This window comes from Pelodiscus sinensis, chromosome 18 (genome assembly GCF_049634645.1).
Source record: "Pelodiscus sinensis isolate JC-2024 chromosome 18, ASM4963464v1, whole genome shotgun sequence".
NCBI lineage: Eukaryota > Metazoa > Chordata > Testudines > Trionychidae > Pelodiscus > Pelodiscus sinensis.
The window spans coordinates 16,518,447-16,537,233 of NC_134728.1; positions in this window are offsets into that span (position 1 = coordinate 16,518,447).

Sequence of the window (18,787 nt, forward strand, 5' to 3'; positions counted from 1 at the left end):
AGGACCCCTGGAAGTGGCGCGCAGCTGCAGGACTTCTGTCCACCCCACAGGAAACCTGCACTACCTCCATTGTCACTGGAGGTAGGTAGTAGGGCTTCTTCGGGATGGAGGGGGCCCCAAACGCCTGACGATCGATTGGTTGAGCCACCGCAATCAACCAGTCAATTGTGATCGATGGGTTGGTGACCATGGCCCTAAGAGAAACAAAAAATAAAGGCAGGGCAAGTAATCTCAGGGAGCACATTTACACAGCAGGGCTAAAGCCGAAATAAGCTACACAATTTGACCTATGTCAATTGCATAGCTTAAATCAAAATAGCTTATTTTGGCTGTTGGTGCAGTCTACACAGCATGAAGTCTGAGATAGAGCACTCTTCATCTGACTACCCTTACTCCTCATAAAATTAGGGTTACAGGAGTCGGAGTAAGAAGTCCTCCAGATCGACATTATTTTGATGTTGTCAAAATAACTGTTTGTAGTGTAGAGTAGATGCAGACTATGTTATTTTAGAATAAATGTCAATTTTTCCAAAGTAACGCTGCTGTGTAGATATTGCCAGGGAGAGCATGGTACATGCCTCTCCATTTCAGCACTTCCTCACAAGAGAGAAGCTGCCCCTGTAGATTGGCAGACTCCTTAGAAATATGAGAGTGTGGTGCTGAGAAAACAAACCGATGGTAATGTACACCTAAAGCACAGCTCTTAACTTCTATAATCCAAGAACACAAAGCATGTCACAAGCATTAGTTATGAAGCCTCACCTATTACCATAGCCAGTGGAAGCTATGCAGGCAGCAAGAATAATTGACTTGACCAGAGTCATACACTGAGTCAGTGCTAGCAGAAGGAATAATATAAAAAAATGTAGATTCCTAGTCCTGTTCCTCTTACCGCTAGACACACCCAATTGCTTAAAATCAGTGTTAATGGGTGTTAGGCATAACTTGCTCTTTTGAAGGATACATTGCTTTTCAGCAGCTCCTCAGTGCCCTCTGACTTGCCTTCACCTTTCTGTTTACAAAAGACAAATATAAGAAGTGTCAGGCAGTAGCTGAGAGTTCCAGTTAGTCCAGAGAGCAGGGTTGGATAATATGCAGCCTGCAGTCTGGACATGGTTCACCAGGGTTAGCCCCTGGTGGGCTGCCGGTGCTGTACTTACTTGCACATCCACAAATATGGCCGTTTGCAGCTCCCATTGGCCGCAGATCACCACTCCCACCCAATGGGAGCTGCAGGAAGTGGTGTCCCTGTCCGCACGGCTTTCCACAGCTCCCATTGGCTGAGAACAGCAATCTGCAACCAATGGGAGCTGCAAGGGGATTTACCTGTGAACACGCAGATAAATAAAACATTGGTGGCCTGCCAGGGGTAACCCTGGTGAACCGTGTCCATTTATTGTTCACTCCTGCCATTATGACTCTTCCTGAATCAGTATCTATGATACCTAGTTAAAGCTAAGAGAGAGCTTTCTCCTTCAAGCCATCTGCCTTATTTAGTTTGTAGCTAATGAGACAGATATGTTCCCAGTTCCGTTTGCTGAAACCTCAATAAGTGACAGTTAATAAAAGGGCTGCTAAATGGAAGGCCTCCTTTGACTTACTAGTGCACTTATTGTACGTACAAACCAATGCAAGAGCTATGAGGAAATGTTGTCACAAAAATGGTATTTCTGGCAGAACTGCCCTTGCAGTGATGTAAAGGGTGTCCCCACCTTTCTTGAAATGTTTGTTTGTTTATCAACTCTATTGTGGGGCATGGGGCCAACCACACATAGGAGTAGAAAGCACCAAGATTATATGTGTAATGCAGGAGTGTTATGACACTGCAGTCAGATGAGGACTGGGCCCCAACTGGGGGCTTCTTGGCCAGACTTCATTTTTAAATAAAGTAAAATATTCTGTCCAACACAAAAGGTTTCAACATTCTTTATTTAGTATTCTTTTCTAGCAGCACTCTATCCTGAGCTTGTGTGCTTGAGACTCAGGACAGAGAGTGGAGTGCATGTGCACACAACCATTAACTTAGTTTGGAGTGAAAAGAGAGCACTTTCCTTGAATGAAGATTGTATCTGTTCATCGATGGCGAAACTTAGATGCTGAGTATTACCCAAGATCCCACCATGAGTCTGCAGAGTTGTGAAAAGAATCCAGGGTTCCTGATAGTTTCCCATTTCAGTGCCCTATTCCATGGACCATGTTGCCTGTTGTGCATATTCTAGATCTAGAGGATATATCTGACTTTCCAAAGAAGTAGAGAGGAACCTGAGCTCCCAAATTCAGTCACGTGTCAGAGGGAGGGAAGTGTTGAATTCTCAACCCCAAAGTTCAGAAGTGTTCTGGATCAGTGGTTTAGGCAGCGGCGGATTTAGGGCAGGGCAAGTGGGATAGCTGCCCCGGGCCCCACGCTTCCTGAGGACCCGCGCATGCACCGTGGCACCATGGCACATGCGCTGTGTCGAAGGAGGGGCCCTGCAAAATTTTGGTGCCCGGGGCCCCGCGGCACTCTCATCCGCCCCTGGGTTTAGGTACAGCCCATTATACAGATATGGGGCAGCACTGAAATTTGAATCTGAGTTTAGACACCTGCCTTCCCAAGTGTGAGGGTCCATGTCCCCTGTGTCGGTCCTGGGCAGGTTCGCACCCTCTGAACCCTCTTTTAAGCCACCTCCTCCGCCTTTTTAACATACAGTTCATTCAGGCTCAATAGTCCAGCCTGGGGTACCTCCCACCTGGACCCAACTCCCCACGTGGAGTCGGGGTTCAGTGTCCTTCACACTGGAATATAGGATTTCCCCTTCGGTGAGGGAGAGAACTGCGCCCTCTGATCCCCAGGAAAGCTGCTCAGTCCACGAGATAGTGGTGCTCCCGCTGATCCTGGGGTTAATGTAGCATCCGGGCTTGGTGTCTCTCTGGGTCCCTCTGGCTCGTGGGATGTCTGTGGGAGAGACAAAAGCAAGCCCGGCTCCCTTCCTGGGGTTTCTCCCTTCCCCGGGGTCTCTCTCCCCCCACTTGCATCCTCCCCCCCCATGCCAGGGCCTCTTGCTTCCCGTGCATCCGGCCGCCGACGCACGGCTGTGTTACAGCCCCTGCCCGGTTCTTTCTCCGGGTCCTAGTGACTGCCCTATTCGGCCCCGCCACAACAGAGCATGCGCAGCAAAAGTGCCATGACGGCGAGCTCTCTTCCTAGAGAGCCGCGCCCGAGCACTCATCAGTGCGGGGGGGGGGGGCGACACCCCCTCACACCAAGTAACAGGGTGCTCAAATCCAGGGTTTTAGTTCAGGTGTATGCATCTACAACACTATTTTTTGGTTCAGAATTTCTTACCAGGCTATCGGTACATTACGGATAAGATTAATGTTTCAGAGGGGTAGCTGTGTTAGTCTGTAACTTTAAAAACAACAAGTAGTCCTGGGGCAAAACCCACCTCAAGATCATTTCATCTGAAGAAGTGGGTTTTGCCCAGGAAAGCTCATGATACTATACATATATTTGTGTTAGTCTCTAAGGTGCCATAGAACTACTTTTTTAATAAGATTAATGGTTCAGCACTGCCATCTACCGACTGATTGCATGGTGACAACAATTCTGAATGCTGCTGTGATTCACACGAAGTATAGAATCATAGAAGATTAGGGTTGGAAGAGATCTCGGGAGATCATCAAGTCCAATCACCTGCTCAAACCAAGACCAACGAAATCATCCCAGCCAGGGCTCTGTCAAGCCTCACCTTAAAAACCTGTTAGGATGGAGATTCTACCATCTATGTTCTATGACACAGAACAATATAAACTAAAAAAATAACAAATGGTCTGGTAGCACTTTATAGACCAACAAAACATGTTAGTTAGTCTATAAAGTGCTACCAGACCATTTGCTGTTTTTTTAGTTTATCCTGTACAGACAAACTCGACTACCCCCTGAAGCTACAGAACAATATGGCAGCTTGCCAAAATCTCCTTTGCCTCCCCATCTTCCTTCTCTTGCCATCATACTAAGAAATAACATTTCCATTTGGGGTGCTTCAGTCACCATTCTTAAGCTTAAGAGGTAAGGCTTGAAAGTCTTGTTTAACTCACTTTTTTTTTGTCAGGGTCTTATTCATTTGGGGCATACTTAAAACCCTACTATATATTGTGGAAGACCCAGATATAAGTTTTGATTATAGGCCTTCTAAATAAAATCTGTAGGGTTAGCTCACCTTTGTCTACAGGACCAACAATGGCTAATTTATGTATTTTTTACGTTTAATAACAAATATATTCCTCAGATCTCTTTTTAAAATGCTGTTATTCAGAGCAAACTAGTGCTTTAATGGCCAGGACTCATTGTGCTAGTCACTGTGCACACAAATGCCAAAACACAGGGCATCTTTGCTGCAGAGTGTTTACAATCTAACAAAAGGCAGGTGGATGTGACACATTGGGGAGCACCAGGTAGCAATGTAATCCTAGACGTTCTGTCAATATAAAAAAATGACACACACAGGTGTGGTAGGGTGTATTAATCTTGTGAAATGGTTGGCAGGGAGAAAATTAACTCACATAATTGCTGGCCCTAAATGGAGGCATTGTTGGATACAGAGTATTTAGTGAAAGAAGGCTGGTCTAGCATAAATGAGCCACCTAATACCTTAATGAGGTAGGTGTTCTTGGGAGTTTGGTGGTTGTGTGCTTTTCTAGAAGCTAGAATCTCCCCAGCAGTAGATAATGTATTTCTTCTTTCCTATTTGTATGTATGTATGAATGTATTTCCTGCTGTCAAGGAGTTTATAACGGGATTCTGGGAGTATCAAACAATAGAAGGGAAGATGTGAATAGTGCTAATAGGATTAAACCACACCATGTTATAATAGTTAGGTGTGATTTACTTCCTGTCTCAGGTGGAAAATTAGATGATTTTTACAAGGCCACACAGGAAGTGAGTAGCAAAGGTAGGTTAGAATTCCAATGTCTCACTTCCAACATTGGCATCAACCCAATACACATTTATGCATGGGAGTAGTCCCATTGACTGCCATGGGAATACTCATTAATGTTAAAACACAGGCAGAAGTTTTTGTATCTTTGGGGTCCTAATCCTAATTCCATTGAAGTTTGTTGGAGTAAGAATGCATGACTATATCACTGAGAACATAAACAAGGGGTAAAATCCTGACCCTAGTGAATGCTGCAGGGATGACATTTTACCCAAGATGTGAATCTTTGGGGTGAGAAGTTTAATCCAGTCCTTCCCCCACCTCCTTTCCCCCCACCCCTCCCACACACCCTTCATGGGGCTGGAGCACAGAAAATCTACTAGACTGGGCCCTGCAAGGTTCTGGTGTGCCAGGAGAATATGGGGAGTGTCTTTCTCCTCAGTTGGGGGCCACATCAGTGAGGAGTTGGTTGGTTGGGTTTTTTGGTTTGTTTGTTTTTTGTTTTGCTTCTCACATGTGTGTGGCCCCTGACTGATTTTTCTGTGGGTCAGCAGTCCCCAGCCCAAGAAAGGTTTCTCACCCCTGTTATAGGCCCTGATCTACCCTAGGGAGTTATTTTGAAATAACTCCCCTTATTTCAAAATAACAAACAGTGTGTCCACACTATGAAGCCCATTATTTCAAAATAAGGGGCTTTTTATTTCAAAATAATGACTCCTGCTTTCCACAAGTAATAATGCTTATTTTGAAATAGTGGTAGTGTGAATGCTCCACTGCTGCTGTTCAGAAATAACTACTCCCCAGAGTCATTCAAAGTAATTATGTCCCAGTGCTTCCTGGGGCTCTGAATCTACATCTACACTGCGGAGCTATTTCTGGATACCAGAAGTATCCCAAAATAGCTATTCCACATCTTTTGAGCATGGCTGTTATTCTGAAATATAACGGACTTACTATTCTGACATCCCCGTAGACCTTGTTCTATTAGGGTTAAGGGGCATTTTGGAACAGTGCTTTATTTTGAAAGTACCTCAAAATAAACTATGCAATTTGCCCTCTAAGCTTCCAGGCAGCACAGCTTCACAGGTGATTCAGAGGCCCAGGGCTCCCTGCACCGAGCTGACTGACTGGGCGGGGCTGATTAATCATTTGTGAAGCTGTGCTGCCCCACAGCTTAGAGGGAACACTGGTGCAGTGTAGATGCACCATCAGTCGAGGTAGCACATCCACATTAAGGGAGGCTCTCTCAGGCTACTTTCAAGACTTCCCTGGAGTGTGGACATGCTATTTCAAAATAGTTATTTCAGGAGTTATTATTTCAAGATAAGTTACAGGCAGTCCCCGGGTTACGTACAAGATAGGGACTGTAGGTTTGTTCTTAAGTTGAATTTGTATGTAAGTCGGAACTGGTATATATTTTAGGGGGGGACTAGGAGCTGGAGTTAGGTGGAAAAGACCCTGATTCTCATACAACTTCCTTATTCTAAGAAAAACACATACTGTTTTGATATGAAGGTTTTTTTGGTTGATATTTTAATTAAAAATTGATCGTAAGTTTCAGTGTTTCATGCTATATCCAAATCTTCCTTTTGGGATACCTGAAAGATCCCAGTTATTCACTTAATAGTCAGAATCTTTGTTTTTTATAATTAAAAAAAGTGTATTCAATGCATATTACTGTTCCAAATAGAATTTGCTACAGATGGTTCAGTGAAATGGGTATTAAGTATAATCAATAGTCATTGGAGAGCACAGTGAAATATTGATACAATCAAAGCTGTTATTGTATTCTGCTGAGCAGAAAATGGAAATCCCTTCCTGTGAAGTGTGTGTGTGAATTTATCCACAGGATTAATTTTAAAGAAAAATTCTGTGTTGGGAACAGGAGTTTAGCCACAGGTGGGTCCTCATTGTCCACTCACCCACTTTGCAACCAGACCCATCCCCTCGAGGCTTACCCTGCTCCGCTCCAGCCAGGGTGTGGGGTTGGGGCTGGGGCTTATCCCCTCTTCCCTTCTGTCCTGCTCCTCCCCATTCTTGCCCACCCACACCACTGGGTAGTTTTTCAGCTTCACCTCTGCCAGGCTGGAAGGAACTTGTTAATTTCACGTGACGCTAACAAGATACTTGCAGCTCTAGTGCTGAAGAAGGAAAGAGCTGTTGCTCCCAAGGTGGGGACTGTAACACAATGGGTCTCACTGCCTGCTGCTCCTGCTGTTCCCTAGGAAATTAATTTTTCTGCTCTGGGGTGCCCCCTTTTGGCTGGTGTCTTGTTCTCCCCAGCAGACCCGCGTCCTCCGTGGCGAGAAAAGCTGCTCCGCTTCTCCCTGGTCTGCTGGGGGGAAGCATCCCTCGCGCTGCCGGAGGCGGCAACAGTGGGGGAGGCACCCCGCACTAGCTGTGCCCCCCTCCCCATTTGTAACTAGGGATCCGACGTAAGTCGGATTGATGTAACCCAGGGATTGCCTGTATTTCAAAATAACGTCCTAGTGTAGACATGCTCTAGTATACCACTAGTCCTTTCCTGTACCCTTCCTATAACCAAAACAAACATGTAAAAGGCACAGCCAGAGTCACAGAGACACTCTCGTCCTCTTCTTGCTGAAACTAAGTCCTCACCCTCTATGAATGTCTCTCTGATTACCCTGTACTGTCGCCAGCTTGTGCTATGGGCATAGCACACCTGATGGTTGTTACACATGAAATCCAATATTCTGAATTTCAGTGAATCTTGTTGGTTTTTCCTGAGCTCGGGGTAAAATTCTAGGCTTTGTTGCTCTCCTCAACCAAATCTTTGTCACATTCTAGCAATGGTGAGCCATGCACCGCATCTACCACATTTTATCCTAGCCTTTACTTTTTAAAGGCTCTCTTAGCATGTTTGCATGTAACTGTAGTTCTAACAAGGGACACTTTCAACAGAACTAATATTCATATGCAGGCTCTGCTCTTTACCATTTTCTTGGTTCTTTACCTAGTCCGCATTTGCTTCCATGTACTATTCAAGGTGTTGATTACCTAGTTGGTTTGGGACCTACTTTTCTCTACAGCACCTCTTCTGGGCTGTAGCTCAGCAGTCAGTCAACTGGATTGCTTTTGCTCTGTCCCCCAAGTTGCACTCTGGGGATATATGCAGCACTGGGGGGGGGGGTGTCAATGTTGGGCCTGGGAGCTGTACTACCACAAGCAAAGCTCTGCGACAGGAAAGAATTTTGCTCTTAATTTCTCAGCTACATTTTTAAAAGGTATTTAGAAACCCCAGGATTGATTTTTTCCCCCATTAGGTTCCTATGGCTATCTAGGTACTTTTGAAAATCCCACCAGGAATTTGTCTGCATCTTTAGGTGCCGACAAGTCTTTAAAAATCTCACCTTCATTTCCTCACTAGCAGATATCAGTGCTCTTTCCTCTCACCCTTCTCTATTTATATTGTTCTTGGCCGACAGATTGTCTCTTGTGCATGTACAGTGCCTTGCACACTGGACAATATGTGTAGGTGCCATTGTAATCCAAATGGGTTTACTGAAGTGGGGAAACTCACTCGACAGCTTCCATGTCTTCTGGGTCAGGGGGAGGCTCCTGTTACAAGACAGGCAGCACCTTATTGGAGTACATGGAAAGGAAAAAATGTCTGAGGCCCAGATCCTCAAAGGTCCTTTGTTGTTGTTCTGATTAATGTTGCCTGTCTCCTAGTGGAATCCTCATCCTAGGTTCTCAGGATCCCCCTGGAATGCTTGTGGGGAGTTAGGTGCCTGAGGAAAGGGCTTTTCAGATGCCTGAGGAAAGGGATCCTCAGAAGCTACCTAAATTAGCCAGGAGTGAAAATCTGAGGCAAGGGGTTTAGATGCTTAAACTGCTGCTGACCTGGAATGCCCAGCTGACAGGCCAGAGATAGGTACCGCTCCCCTCCACTGAGCCTCCTCAGCGGCAACTCCTCCTGGAATTAGACACCAAATCGAGGTCAGCAGTTGAAATGCCCATTCCCAAAAGCATTGTGGACACAGTGGCTCACACTAGCCACCTGAGTATGTACCCTGCAGGTTGGGAAGATTTGCACTGAGATGACTACCTGAGCCACCTCCTCCCATGTTGACATGGCCACCCTTCTATTCTGAGTGCATTAGCTCAAGCAGAGCAAGTACAAATCTGTGTACCTCATCTGACAGGCACTAGCCCAGCTGCTGCATAGATACACCATGTTTCCTGCTCAATTTACTATATGTTTCTCCATGCCCTTGGCTGTCTTCTGTACAGGTGCTATGGCCTGCACCCAGCCCTCCCGGGGTGGTGTCTGACAAGTGTCAAGTTCTAGGTATTCCTGGAGCAAGCATACCTGATCCCGCCCAGCTGGCAAGGCAGCATTCCTCCTTCTCAGCTGAGAGTTCCACTCTAAAGCCTCCCACATTTTGATTTGAGCTAAAGCTCTGAAATGTTGTTAGCTGAGGGTGGTGTCAGGGATTAGGTGGCTATGTGCATACCTACAAGCAGAAATACAGTCACCTAAGGGATTTGGGGGCCTACAGAGCTAGAAGGCACCTGAGTGCTGATTTTGAAAATGTTAGTGGTGCCCAAATAGTAGACATAAGGGCCTAGAGAGGCAGATAGGCTCCTAAATACCTTTGGAGACCTGGCCTTGAATCTCTGAAGCATATCATCAGCCCCTGGGTCAGGTATCACCAAAACGTCTCTTTACTTCAGCTATGACTCATGGGTGTATCTAGTTAGTTTTGTGGGAGGGGAAGGGCAGTTTTGCTGTCTGTAGAGTGAATAAATAAAAGGATTTTAGGTGAGAGGTTACCACCCTTACTGCTATCTAGCCTACAAGGAAATGGGATTGGAAGCTCTTCCTGTGCTTATTTATATTTAAGGATATCAGATATAATATTAAAGGGTCATAGGTGGGACCTAAGGAGCTTCTTGAGCTGTGAAGCATTCTTACCTTCAGCAGTGCTTGTTTCAACACAATCACCACAAGAAACAGGCCCAAATGTATGGAATCCAAGCTAATGCTATCTCACTCAGGCTTCTGTATCATGCATGAAAAGTTCTGGCTCCTGCAGACAGGTTGCCAAAAGGATAGTGTGTAAAATGGAAAAAAAAATTTGCTTCAATCCAAAATAAACCTCAACTGACCATTGCTGGCACTGCAACCCGGTAAGTACAGAGAAGCTACGGTTCAGGCAATCCAGGCAAAGTGACAGAAAGGGGAAAGCTAGGAGATTCTTAGTTTTCAGGAAATACAACTGTCCATGCTGCATTAGAAAAGACCCAGTGGATAGGGTTTCAAATCCAGTTTCAAGTCTCCACTGGTCTACACTGAGATTCAATCAGCATTTGAATTCTAACAACTATTTCTATGCTGGAAGAGGTGGGTGAAAAGGGCAGATAGGGTACGTCTACACAGCAGGGTTAAACTCAAAATAAGCTACACAACTTGAGCTCCGTTAAATGCATAGCTTAAGTCAAAACAGTTTATTTCAAATTTGGGCACGTCTGCACAGCCCTTATTTCAAAATAGCGCACTCTTCCTCAGATTTCCCTTACTCCTCATACAATGAGGTTTACAGAAGTTGGAGCAAGAAACCCGTTATTTTGAATTTATTGCAAAATAATGGGCTTGCTGTATAGTCACACAATATGTTATTTTGGAATAACACATTATTCCAAAATAATACTGCTTTGTAGATGTACTCATAGGAATTGCACATTATTTAAACTAGGGGAAATGCAGGGAGCTTATGAGGGATGGGCTTCCAGCAATTGGTCTGAGGACTTTTCCTAAAACCTAAGGACTTGCTTGAAGCAGAACATCAAGGAAGGGATTGGGTGCTGTCATGACTTAGAAAAAAAGTTGCCACACACCATCATACTGTTCTTGGCTGAAGAAAACCCTCTACGTTTGCAGGTTAAATGGAGAGGGGGAAGGGCTGAAATAGCTGTATGAATATGAGTTTCAGAGGAGATAGCCATGTTAGTCTGTTTCATCAAAAACAACGAGGAGTCCTGTGGCACCTTAGAGACCAAAAGTGTATTAGGGCATAAGTTTTCGTGGGCTATAGCTCACTTCATCAGATGCATGAAATGAAAGCTTCAGTTGGCAGGGATTCATACATTCATACAGAGATGGGAGTGTTACATCTGTGCTAATGAGGCTAATTCCATCAGGGTGGATGTGGCCCACTTCTAACAGTTGAGAAGGTAAAAATGCGTAAAGGGTAAAATTATTTATTGTAATAAGCTAGCCATTCCCAGTCTCTCTTCAGACCTATTCTGATGGTGTCAAGTTTCTCATGAGCTCTAGTTTTGCAGTTTCACAATGCAGTCTTCATCTGACGGAGTGAGCTGCAGCCTGCAAAAGCTTCTGCCCTAATAAACATTTTAGTCTTTAAGGTTCCAGAGGACTTCTCATTGTTTTTGTATGAACATGAAGAGCCAACAGTATTTACACATTGCATATTTGAAGGACAGAAGGAACACAGTTATTTCCTCCTCACACACACCTCTCCAAGAGCTTGCAAGCACCTGTTAGTGACATCAATGACATTTAAAGTCCTTGAGCAGGGAGCTGAGTGCACTTCATATCACTGGACTGTGTCTGGGTGCTGTGTGCCAGTAATAGGAGCACCTCTAAGTATTTGTGGATTTATGTTCATCTTACCCTTGTGGGGTAGAAAAGCATTAGTACTCTGGTTCCAAATGGGAAATTGATGCCTAGAGAGATGAAGCAGCTTGATCAGTGACACAGGAATTCTTCAAAAGAGCAAAAAACTGAATCCAGATTTCCAGAGGCCCTGTTGTACAAGACCGTCCTTACTCTAACAATTAGAGTTGTCAGATGGTTTCACAAAATACTGAACACCTCCCCCCGCCAAAAAAAAAAAAGCCACAGGAAAAGTTGTTAAGCAAAAAAAAAAAAAAAAAAACCCAAAGCGGAAATAAGCGAAATGCAGCCACAGCTCCTTTAATTCCCGGGCTGCTCCCCTCTCCCTCTGCCTCTGCCCCAGCCAGCGTGAGCTGCACCACATGTCCCAAGTGGCCTTCCATCGAGTGCCCAAACCAGGCCTTGGGAAAAACAGAAAATAATAGACATTTTAGATGACTGGTATTTTCTAAATTTTTTTACTGGACGGAAGGCACAAATACCGGGCTGTCAGTTTCAGTACCGGACACCTGGCAACCCTACTACAGATATCTTGTCTTGGGGGCTGAATACCATATTTGAACACCCATTTTCTGGAGATCTATTTAAATGAGATATGAGTCTTTATCAACAAATTGATAAATATTTAGCTGTCTAAAAGCAAGTCTTTTTTTTCAGTCAGAAAGGGTCATTTTGAGTGAGATTCAGCTTCAAAGCACAACAACTGAACACTTGACTTTTCATCTCAGTACACAATCATTTAATTTGAACATCATTTAAAAGCTAAATATGCAGGCCAGGAGTTTTTGTTTCTGCTTGTGAAAATCAGCATGGTAGATTTTTTCATTTCTGCCCCTACTGGAAATTGGCCCACATTGCAAAATTATCAGCACATGGTTTAGTGCAGCTTCACATTCCTAAGACACAGAAAATTGCTGCATTGACAAGTTAGAGCTAAGTTTCAAGTATCAGAGCTGTATGTTTGAAGTCTGTGCCAATACTGTCACAACTACACATGGCAGTAGCCAATACTATTACCTCACAGCCTTAAATACTAAACTCATTCATCAAATGTACATTAAAAATCAATTGTATCCCCTACCAAAATGAAACGTCAAATACTGGTGAATTTATAGTGAGCTATAGCCAGCAGGAATGCCCTTCTGCTCATTAATTGCAATATAATCTTGGATTAGTATATGAGAGCCTTATGGTTCCTTTTTATACCACTTTTTTGACTGGCAAATTGTCACCCTCCTCCCCCCGCCTCCCACATACACTTCATTGATTTTTTTATTATAAAACTTCAGAAGGAAAAAAACAATACACAAACATATCTATGAGACATTTAAAATCACTGTAGGGTAGAATAAGCTCAGTCAGCTACATGTATATTGGATTTCTAACAGTACGGTGTCACAGCCCAATGGGTGTGAAAGGAACAGTTCCTGGAACTGGGAAAACTTTAGCAGAAAACTCTCTCATCCCAGCTGTAACTCCTCCCTTGTTCCTCCCAACTTATTGTTTATGATGCTGTCTAAATGGGGGGCCAAATCCTCAGCTGGAATAATTAGCATAGTTCCATCAACTTCAAAGGAGTGTAAGAAATAGACAAATGAAAATTCCCAGATCCTAACAATAAAAGTAAAATTACCTTAGTATTTATAAACTACTTTGTATCCATTAACTGAAAAAATAGTCAAATTATCAGTAATTAAGCTTTCATCTGGCCAGTGCACTACAGCCACATTAGCCTGTTTTGTGTATGCTGTCTTTGTATATACACCAAATATCTGAAGGGAAAATAAGTTTCCTGCAGCCCTCGCCCTGCAATGACTTAGTTCTCTACTCTAATGGAAGACAGACTCATTAATAAACTATAATATAATGTCACTATATTCTGCACAGTATTCTGAGATCACTTATGCATGCTGATTCCCTAGAGATTTTCGAAGCCTTCTGTAATCATGAACCATCCCTCACTAGCCCTTTAGTAAGTATTATCCCTTTGTGTAAAATGGAGCTAATTTTACAGAGGAGAAAATAAACTGACTTACCAAAAGCCTTGCAAGGAGTTGGTAGCAAAGTCCAGGTTAGACGTCAGGACTTGAAGGTTGGCAGCCATGTGGGGCCTTCCTACACAAAACTCTTTTATGAGTGATGTGCTTGTAGGGAGAAGAACCAAGCTGAGGATTTGGGAAAGTAATGTTGCTCCAATGACATTGTATTTCTACAGTCTTGCCTATCCCATCCTGTACTTGCACTCCCTAAACGTCACATGTAGGTTTTTTCCCTCAGTGTTCCTTTAGTGCCTATCCACGTGATCCATGCACACCAACACAATCATGCTCTTTATAATTACCCACTCTCATGTTTATATTGCTGCTGAATTGTTCGGTAGGAATTGTCTGCCAACAGAAAAGTAAGAATTGATATACTGCACCTCAACACGAGTAAGCCATTTCGGGGAAATTAGGTCTTTCATGTGTCATACTCAGGGGAATGATAGAAGATAACAAAGAGCATGCTGTAGTCATGAAGCTTCAAAAGCACTGACAGCTGGTGAAAATAATTATTTGGGCTTTTCAGAAGCTGTGTTAATGAAGTGAAATATTTAACATAGTGCTGTTATCATTAGTGCATATTTGGTGGGAACATAAAATGCTCATACAGGAGAATGATTGTGGTTACAAATGCCAGTTCCACCCACTAAGCAACTGTACATACAATAACTCGCTGTTTCCATTCTGACACAGTAACCTTTTATCTGTTCTGGAAGCTCCCACATGAAGAAATAACTAGTTTATATTTTCATAGAATCGTAGAATATTAAAACTGGAAGAGGCCTTGAGAGGTCATCAAGTCCAGTCCCTTGCCCTCATGGCAGGACCAAGCACCATCTAGATCATTCTTCATAGATGTTTTCTAACCTGCTCTTAAATATTTCCAATTATGGAGATTCCATAACTGCCCTCAGTAATTTATTCCAGTGCTTAACCACCTGACAGTTCGGAATTTTTTTCTTATGTCTAACCTAAACATCCACTGCTGCAATTTTATAATGCTCTTTTAAACATAAAATAAACCCTTCTGGGGAAGAAGGGAGAAACAATCTATTTCCCTTTTTTACATCCACAATGTGAACCAAAAATTATTTGGTGGAGGCACTATAAATTATTACTGTATATGAAATTGTCACATCACATTTCGAACTGTCTGCTAAAGAACATTAGCAAATGCTTTTTATTTTCAGCCACTGTATGACTGAAATATCAAGGCCAAATTCTGCTCTTACCCCAGAGCAAACTTGGAAGAACTTTCTTGAGCTCAGTGAAGTTATTTGAGATCTAAATAGAGTTTGGCTCTCAAGCAATATTGTCAGTATGGCAATAATTACTGATGACTTTGCTTTCCTAGCGTTTCCTGTGCTGAAGCAATTACTCTCTGCTTTTCACTGCCTATTTAAATGGAAACGTCTACATAAAATGCATCATTAGCAATTATCATCATGTCTATTAAAAAAATCAATTGGTTGCTGAAAGCCGAATTCCTCCAGTTAGCATCAGGAATCACTAATCATAAAAGCTATAGCAACTTCATCCACTGCACTTCAGTTGAGTGTTTAGAAAACTATCCCAGGGTGGGTTGAGTATTAAGTACATGGCTTATGTTCAACTGACAAAAACAGTCTGGCCCGGGGAGTTTCCAGTCTTATTCTCCTAGAAACAATGTAACAACTGGGGAAAAAAAGACAGGCCATTATTTCTTACAATATAATTTGTAGGACTTTATCAAGTCTAAATGTAAATGTTAGCAAGAATGGAGCCTCTTACCATTTCTATTGCAAGACCAGGCAACAGCCCTCACAGGGAAAGTGTTTTTTTCCTGACACTCAGCATAAAATTTTCCAGCTTTCTTAATCCTATTGGGTCAAATCCTATTGTCTTTAGTAGGGAAAAGTCCCACAGAGACATTCAAATACCATGAGATTAAATGTGGTGTAGAAAAACTATATAGAAATCCTTGGGGACATTGCTCAGTGAGTTCCACTAGTTAGAACCTCTTATTACTAGAAACATCTCCTTATTCACCCCTGGCTTTCCTTTAGCCTCACTCTCTTCAGATATTTATAGATAGTAACACTGGAATCACCTAAGAATAACTAAAGCTGCTCAGAAATGTTTTTGATTTTTTTTTTAAATTGAAAAATTCAGATTTGTCAAGACCAGAACTTTTCTTGGAAACTTACGTTGGATTAATCTTTTAGGGGCAGGCCCAGCAAAAGAGGCAACTGCCCTATGGCCCGGTGAGTCAAAAAGACTTGGGGTTCCCAGATGTCAGCACTACTACTGCAGTAGCAGCCAGAACCCCAGGCCCTTTAATCACGTCTGGAGCAACTCTGAGGGCTGCTGGAACGAGAGAGGGGGTGCAGTGTGGCACACACTAGGCAGCACTGAAGGCTGGCTGTTACAGTCCCACCCAAGGACCTGTCCCTTCCAGGAGCATGGAGCTGCCCCTCTCCCCAGCTTGTGCAGAGGTCCGGCAAGTCTGTTGGCTCCCCTGTTAAGGGGAAAGGTTTCTCAGGTTGGAGAGAATTTCTGGTCCAAGAGAGTGACCTGTTCCCAGAATAGTCAATAGCCCAGTTACTAGGCCATTCAATTTAAACCTGGCTCTCACATATCCCAGGTCTGTGCTCTAATCACTGATTTAGAGAGACACTCTGTATAAATATTAAATATTCATTGATCCAGAGACTGGCTCCTTATCCCTGTGGCTAGGGCATTGACATGGGATGTGGGGATCCCTGTTCATCTTGAGTGCTCTTGCCACAGAGATATTAATTTTAGAGAGACTGAGGCTGTTTCTTTCCTATCTTCTTGGGGAAACATTCCAAATGGTCTGGGTTTCATTCCCGTGGGAAAGAGTACACATTTTGTAACCTCAACTAATGTGAATCAGAATTATTTTCTTTCCAGCTTATTTGTCACTATATCAGTTTCATCCCTGTGAAGTGACTTTTGAGGAGTTCTTTAACTGATTTTCTCAAGATGCACGTAAAGATGTCAGAAAGGTCCACAGATTGCCCTGTTCAGGCATCTTGGGGGATAATGCACTTGACCTCAGTGAACTTAGAATTTTTTATTGTGGAAATCCTTTTATTTTGTAATGCTCATTTGTAGATGTGAATTAAGCAACCATCAGTAGGGAGTTGACTCAGACTTCATAGCTAAACTGTGAGTCATGCCATAGTGAACTTAAAGATCTATCAAGGGATCAACAAATGTTGATTCTTCTCTCATTTCATGGTCAATGACTTTGCTTAGAGGACATGGAAAGTGTTAGATACCACCACATCCTCTCTTATGCTGTCTAGAAAACAAAAGGGTTAATTCAATATGAGCCCTACTCATATGGGGAGGATGTGAGAAGCTCTGACCCCCACCCAGCCCTCTGCCAATTGGATTGTTGCATTTTGGTTAAAATAAGCAATTGTCAGTAGAATCAAACTGTATCACAGCTCCGCCTTTTTTTTTCCACCATCCTCCTCTGGATTCCTAACTTAGCTCCCTCTAGTGCTGGTATGCAGGTATTGTCACCCACTTATTCCTGTTCCATTCAATCAGCTTTAAATAGAGCAACCTGCTAATAATCCCTATCGAATATCAAATCATTGGGTCAGCCCCATTACAGGGATCACAGATAAAGCAGAGAACAAAATAGGTGCACACATGGGCTGACGTTTTAAATCTCTCCTCAGTTGTAAACATTTGATTTGTGCTGGCATCAGTATTAGACATGAATAAATAAAAATGACTAGCCAGTTGATTAATGGGCCAGCGCCCCTTTATAATTTAACAGGAAGGCTAATGAAGCTGTCTAACACGGAAGTTCGAGTTGCTCTGGGAAGCACTTCCTGCACAAGATTTTGATAGTGACAGTCTCCTTAAAAATTCCTGATAGAAAAAGCAGCCTTTTAAATTGCTGGGAGAGAACTGAAGCTATTGTTCCTTGAGGAGAAATTCATCCTGGCATCCCCCAGAGCCTCTAGTGAAGGTAATTAACTGTATAGTTAGAAGCGTTGTGCAGGGGCTACTGTCAAAGCCAGGATACTAGTCTAGATGGGCCAGTGAATATTCATACACTCCTATCTCCAGTGTATGTATCTTTGAACTGGATGTAAACAGGACAATAAAAGCGGTTCTGAAATATTTCTCAGAAGAAGTTATACTCTGACAGTGGGTAACTGTACATTAAGAGGTGTCTGAAAAATAAAAGCCCTTTAACAGAAATAAGACTAAGTTCTGCTCTGTTATAGATCAGATTCATCCCTGGTGTAACTTCATTGACTTCAATGCATATAGAACTACAATGGTTTGTTTTTGATGTTACAAATACTTCTTACCAAATCATGGACGAGAAAATGAGTTACAAAGGTTGCAGAGGCTTTGACTTCAGATTCCTATTGAGCTCCACAGGCACTCGGGGACCACAGCACCTTGTAGAATCAGACTGTTTCTGAACATGTGAGGAATCTAAGAGATCCAAACTCAGCCTTTCACTTCCATGGAGGGAGGAATTGGGATTAGTTTGATAAGGACTCTAATCATAGAATCATAAAACACTAGAACTGGAAGGGCCCTCGAGAGCTCATCATGTCCAGTCCCCTGCCCTTATGGCTGGACCAAGTACCAAGTAGATCCATGGTGTCCAACCAGTTCTGAAGCAGTAGCCACTATAGTAGCTACTGCTATAGCAAACTAGCCACACACAACCAGCCAAATAGCCACCTGGCTAGTGGCTAGCATGTTGGACACCACAGATCTAGATCATCCCTGATTGATGTCTGTCTAACCTGCTCTTAAATATCTCAAGTGATGGAGAGTTCCACAATCTCCCTTGGCAATTTATTCCAGTGTCTAACCACCCTGACAGGGAGTTTTTCCTAACATCCAACCTAAACCTTCCTTGCTGCAATTCAAGCCCTTTGCTTCTTCTCCTATCATCAAAGGTCAAGAAGATAAAAGAGCCAGGCCCAAGCATAGTTGAGGATGGTTTTGATCCATCATTCCTTGGGTTATGGGCTCAGCACACTTCCACTGCAGCACTCTGCTCCCTTTTATTTAAGGTTGCCTTACAATGGCAGAAAATGAACAAGCCTTTAGATCAAAATGTTAAATGAGTTCCACCCAGCTCAAACCAAATTGAGTGACACAGTGAAGGAAAAATGCCA